The following is a 6,394-nucleotide window of genomic DNA, read 5'->3' as shown; positions in this document are numbered from 1 at the left end:
AGCCGGCGTTTGAAGACGACTATCCCGGCTGCCGGGAGTTGCCGTTTGGCAAGGTGTAGCCTTCTGCGCCACGCCGGCGGCTTTCTCCGTGCTCGTGGTGCCGGAATTTGCCTGCAGAGGAGTTTGTGGCGGGGAGCGCACGACTCTACTGCTCTTCCTGAATGCGCTGCATTCTTCCTCCGTATCATCGACGTTCGTTTCGTTTATTGGTTTTGTTTTAATCATTTTCAGTCAATTGGGTCTCCGCTTCAAGCCGCTATCTCCACACGTAGCACAGTCGCTTTTAAGTGTCCCGAAGTTCCCTTCTCTCAAAGGAGCAGGCCATCGCGAGGGTTGACACAAGTCCTTATGGGATATTGTGTTCAGAGCCAAGACAGCGCAAAACCAGGAGTAAATCTCAACTGGACCTGTGCGGCCAACTAAATGGCGACGTGTATTGAACGTACTTGAAGACCTGCCAGGGTTTTAACGAGACGGAGGCGATCGCAGCATTAGCCCACCAGCCATTTCTGTGAGGTGTCACCCTCACATACTAAAGTGGCGGAATACTGCTCTCGCCAGCCCAATGTCAGACTAATCGTATACATGCTCCAGTATGCCATGAACAGGATCTAACTGGTCTCAATCCTGGGATGCTTTTTGGGGGGGCGGCATCTGTTCGCCCGGACACAGGAGATTCATCAAGCATTTCTGATCTTTTAAATCAGGCCCTCGTCTCCTGCCGCTCTTGGTCTGGGACTGCTTATTGGTTATTCGCAGCTAACCTATCGGAGTAGGCCGTTCACGATCCGCCCCTTCCCCGAGTGTGGGACTCCCACCGAAGCGTGTTGGGCTACCCACTAAAACCCAAACTCCCACCGCCCGCGCAAGAATCCCGCATCTGGCACCGCAATTCTGCATGTCTTCAGATGCAGGAGCGCGCTGTTAGAGCCTTGGGGCTGCTCTTTTGTAGGGGCGTTTCATTCGGGTGTCCTCAGTAGACAACCGTCCTCTCGTTTGCAGCGGAGTACGAATTTCACGTATCTCGCAACTGCTTCCCACTTTTCTGCGCTGGAAATCATTATCCCAACTATGTTGTCCGGAGTAATGTCTCCGTGTCTTTCTTCCAACATTCTGCGCGAAATCAAGAAGTGTTCGCAGGTGAAGAATGTGTGGTACACGTTATCTTCGACGTTTCCACAGTAGTGACAGAACGGTGAGTCCACCCTTCCCATTCTATGAAGATATTCTCGGAAGTAACCATGACCGGTGAGGAATTGCGTCAGGTAGAAATCGACTTCCCCATGTGGTCTGTTCAGCCATGTTTGAAGGTCGGCTATCAGGGAGTGTGTCCATCGACCTTTTGTGCTCGCGTTCCAGTTTTGTTGCCACTGCTGGATCAGTTGCTCGCGCGCCCTTGCCGCGGCAGCTGCTCGACCTATCTCGGCACTGAGATTGTAAATCTCTTTTCGCTCGTAAGCAAGTAGCTCAATTGGCATGACGCCAGAAATAACTAGAACCGCGTCCGCGGACACTGTACGGTATGCAGAAGCAATGCGTAGTGCCCCTCTGCGCTGTACCGAAGACATTTGAACCCGGTATTTTTTGACTTTCAATGCGTCAGCCCATATTTCTGCCCCGTACAGGAGCACCGATTGGACCGCTGTCATCAGAAGCTTCCTGCGGCATGGCTTCGGGCCGCCCACGTTTGCCATCAGCCGGCTTAGAGCCGCCGTGCTCTGCGCAGCTTTTTCACATACTCCATGGATGTGTTCCCAGAATGTGAGTTTGCTGTCCAGCTTCACCCCTAGGTATTTTGTAGACCTAGAAGTCGTCACGGGTTGAGGTCCGACCATTATATTTATAATTGTTGGGATCCGTTTCCTGGTGAGGAGCACGATCTCCGTTTTGGCTGTAGCCAATTGCAGACCGTGATCGCTCATCCATCCACTGACGTTGCGCATGACCTGGTTTAGCTTGAGCTGTGCTAGCTGGACATTTCTTGCTGTTATGACGGCTGCCACGTCGTCCGCGAAGGCGACAAGGAAGGCGCTCTCCGGCATTTCCGTGCGCAACAGACTGTCATACGTGGCGTTCCAGAGGTCCGGGCCAAGTACAGACCCCTGTGCCGCTCCGCCGGTTATACGTCTCTTTCTCTGGCCTTGTGTTGTGTCGTACAAAAGCCAACGGTCTCTGAGGTAGTCCCGGATCATATCTAGCAAGTATGTTGGAACCTTGAATGACCGTTCCAAGGCCTCCAGCATATCGTCCCATCTTGCCGAGTTGAAGGCGTTCTTGACGTCCAGTGTGACTAGCAGCACTATTGGCCGCGCCTGGTGGCAGGCTTCTTCGGCCTTATGTACCGCCTCGACTACTTCGCCAATTGCTCCTATAGTTGAGTGTCCCTTCCTGAAGCCATGTTGTCGGGGTGAAAGGCCTCCCTCGCTTTCTATGGCTGACGTCAAGCGTATTTTGAGCAGACTCTCCATCATTTTGCCTGCTGTGTCTAGCATGCAGAGTGGGGATGTAGTCCAGCTTTGATTGTAGTGATGTATTTGAAAAGATTGGCGTTTCTATAAGATTTTTGGATTGTGTCGGTGTAATGCTCTTGAACAGACAATGAAGCACTAATGTGCCTTCCAAGAAACTTGATGGTGTGTACCTGTTCAATTGTGCAGTTATGATATTGAACGTTTATTATCGTGCGCTTGCCTCTGCCTTAAAGCATCAACTTGGTTTTGTCCGCGTTGAAGGACAGATTGAGAGTGGAACATTGGGAGGCGAAGTCATTTAGTTTGCGACATAAATTCGCAGTTGCCTGCTCTAGACTGTCATGGAATGATATGATCAGAAAATCATCCGCATACTGGTATATTTAAGTGTTTGAGTCCTGAATACTGTGAAGGTTCTTGGTGTATAGATTAAAAAGACATGGTGAGAGGTAACTACCTTGAGGAAGACCATCATGGATTTCTATGGTTTCTCTACCAAGTTTCAGTTTTCTAAATGAAAGGAAGTTGGTTATCCATTCAGTGTATGCCTTGTGGATATCTGCTTGGACCATGATGTCCCTAAGCTTACTGATATTAACACAGTTGTACGCATTGCTGATGTCTGAGGAACATATGATTACTTTTTTTCCTTGTCGCTTAAGGACTGCGGCTTCATGTAATATATAGTTGACGCAGATTGTGGCTGATTTATGCGGTCTGTACGCAAAGGATCGTTTAGGAATTATGTCATTTTCCTCAAGGTGGTTAGATATTCTGTCCTTTATGCAAAGGTTGATACACTTAAGAAAGACTGAGATGAGGGCTGTCGGTCGAAAATTGCTGAAATCACTAAGGTGTTTATCTTTTTTAGGGATGGGTACTACTTTAATGGTGCGCCACTCTTTTGGGATCTGGTTTGTCAGGAAGACATCGTTTAATGCAGTTCGCAAGTTGTTAAGTGAGACATCTGGTAGAGCTTTTAACATTTTATATGTAACTAGGTCTACCCCTCCGGCTGAACTATTATTTTTGGAATGTATGTTCTTGTGCAACTCGTCAAAGGTGATTGCTAGGGCGTGGGTGGGAGTTACTTCTTTATCAATTGGTAAATGGGAGTTGTGAGACGGAACTTGGCTTTTGAGTAGGGCTAAGAAGTTCTTGTTCTTGTTGTTGTCGCTAGACCACTGTGAGTTGTTTGTGTTCTTAAAGTCGCCTCTTAGTGCTTTCACGAATTTCCATGCATTTCTAGTTGAGGGAGCAGCGTTCAGTTCGTCTATCTTATTTTCAACAAGCACAGCGTGAATCTACGGATACCCAACTGACAACATTAAGGTTGGTGGTACGCAGAAAAATTTTTATCTGGAGTAAATATCGCCACACAATACGGGTGTTGTATGGGTTCTTTTGATACGAGAGTTGTACGGGTTCTTTTGCTACGAGTTTTAGTACGAGTTCAGATTTCAAAGGCCCTATCTCCATAGGGAAACGCTGATGTCGTGACAGTCATGTCCCAATAGCTCTGATCCCATGATTCATTAATAGGTTTGGGAATTGTTGGCGGTAACTCACTAGTTTAGGGCAACAACTGCTAAAAAAGGTCCGGAAATGTCGAGAGGGGTATGAATCGACGCGTTTCGCTCCCCGTATTAACAATCCGGGGGCGGAAGGTTAATATTATTAACCATTTAAAAGTTATTAACTAAAAACTTTTGTTAAATTTCGTTGTTTTGTATGGGCAATTACCCCGACAAAAATTCGCTACATCACCTCTTCTAGCTTTTTTACCACTACCAAAACGTCTCCCGTTATTGTTTTATTAAAACAATATCATTTATTCACTACTATTTCATATATTTCACTAATAAAACAGAGTAAACAAACTTTGCGTTTGACAAAATTTTTATAATCTAGAATCGCTAGTATTGTCACTTTATTTCACATTTCATTTGCGCTATTAGGGTGGGGTTTAGTAGCGCCCCCAACTATTTCGGGCTATTCCATCCAAAGGGGTGGCCCGATCCAACAAAAATTCCACACACTTGTAGCCAAGGGTCTACACATTATTTTAACACCCACTTTTGTAATTTTTGGTCTCAAATTTATTTACAAATTGGGTTTGAAATACCCCCTTTTTTGTAAAATTTGGAAATTAGCGTACATTTATCACTTCTATTCTCCTTAAAGCAGCCACTTCACCAATACATTTTTGGTAATTCTCTAATATAGGGTAGCAGGGTAACGACGCGTTTCGGTCCCCCTATTAAGAATCTGAAGGGGGAGGGCTAATATTATTAACCATTTAAGTTATAAACAAAAAACTTTTGTTAAATTGCGTTGTTTTCTATGAGCAATTACCACGGCAAAAATGCACTAAATCACCAGTTTCCACTTTTAAAACACTATTGAAACGTCTCCGGTTATTGTTTTATGCAAACAAAATCATTTATTTTATATATTTCGTTAAAAAAACAGAGTAAACAAACTGCGCCTGCCAAAATTATTATAACCTAAAATCTCTGGTATTGCCACTTTATTTCACATTTCATTTGCGCTATATAGGTGAAAATGAAAAAGCGCCGCAGCCGAAAAGTTTTAATAAAAAATCGCGCGATTTTTTATTAAAAAGATTCATTATTTATCGAAGTATTGATTTTTCTGGGAAAAGCGCCGCAGGCGTAAATTTTGAATAAAAAATCGCGAGCAGCGCAGCACGGTCCCACGAAGTTCCTCGTCCAATCTCGCGTGGTGCGCAGACCTGAGCATGCCCTAAAGTGGCACCAGCCAAGGCAGGTGTTGCACTTGACTGATGTCACATTACGGAATATCCTGGTCTGACATACCGTGCAGATTGTAGGAGGAACCAGGAGTAGTTGGCGGCGGCGTGTGGGTGGTGGTGTGGTTGTGTGTGTTCTGTGGTCTGTAGCCGTTGTGGTGTGGCCTATCGTGTTATGTTGTTGTGCTGTGGTGTTTGTGTGCGACTGCTCAGGTGGACTGGGGTTAGCCGTGGAGGCTGCTCTGTTACAAAAGACGTGGTCCACTGCCGATATGTCCGTAGTCCTGAGCAGACTCTGAGGTGACTCCACCCCTCGCAAGCATTGCACTTGACAGAAGTGGAGTTGTGGTGTAGTCGTCTCTGGCATACACAGCAGGTGTAGGTTTCTGGCCCTGGGTTTGACTCGATGCCAGCCCTGAGTAGGAGAAAACGTAGCGAATGTAACCCTATGGACGAACAACTTCTGAGATACTTCGCCGACCTAAACGGGGTTAGATTGCCGAAACAACAGCCCTTGGTCGGGTAAAACTCGAGTCATTCCGGTACGTAGAACCGGAATGACGTGGTAGATACTATCGTTGTCTTCCGTTTTTAATTTAATTCAAGGGGACATTGATTGTGAGTTTCTGTTGCAACGCATAAACTTTCTTATTCCGGCAAGAACTTTACGAAGCACTTACCCTTTTTACCTTAAGATTTTCAAAACCAATTTTGAATCCTATGCACCAATTAAACGGGCGCTTCGCGAATTTAATGAGATCTCGAATTCCATTTCGTTTGATTTTTCAATTTTTAAGAATCAGTTGAATCTTCTGTAGCAATTTTTATTTTAGTCATAATTTATCTTCGAACTAATTTTGAATGATTTGTATTAGCACTAAGTGAGTAGTCAGTAAGAACCATTGTGTTTTCTGACTAATTAAATAAATAAATAAATAAACATCTCTTTCTTAATTAACGATGCCACTGTTTGTATATGAAGCTGATTTCGACATTTTGTTTTAATAAAATTTAGTATCGAAAATATTCTTTCAAAACATGCCTAGGAATGTGATATAATGGTTCGTTCAAAACCTTTTTTTAAAACTTATAAAGGCAAAAACGAAAAGGCGAAGACAAAAAGAGAATAAAAAAATTCCGCGCAGTGAAT

The 6,394-nt window shown here is 44.8% G+C and overlaps 1 protein-coding gene across 2 annotated transcripts in view; it reads left to right on the top strand.

The window, feature by feature from the left end:
* The window catches only part of LOC118750537 (serine/threonine-protein kinase RIO3-like), a 21,128-nt gene that overhangs the window by 479 nt on the left and 14,255 nt on the right, over positions 1-6,394 (top strand). The window contains exon 1 of one of the 2 annotated variants that reach the window (XM_036485250.1): positions 3,780-3,810. The exons of the other annotated variant lie outside the window; for it this stretch is intronic. The gene's annotated coding sequence lies outside the window, so the exon portion shown is untranslated. Of the gene's footprint in view, positions 1-3,779; positions 3,811-6,394 lie in introns of those variants that run through there. 2 annotated transcript variants of the gene reach the window in all.

Source organism: Rhagoletis pomonella, unplaced genomic scaffold (genome assembly GCF_013731165.1).
Source record: "Rhagoletis pomonella isolate Grant_MI unplaced genomic scaffold, Rhpom_1.0 Rhpom_scaffold_00292, whole genome shotgun sequence".
Lineage (NCBI taxonomy): Eukaryota > Metazoa > Arthropoda > Insecta > Diptera > Tephritidae > Rhagoletis > Rhagoletis pomonella.
Note: the sequence above shows the minus strand (reverse complement) of the source record. Positions and strands in the feature narration are given on the sequence as shown.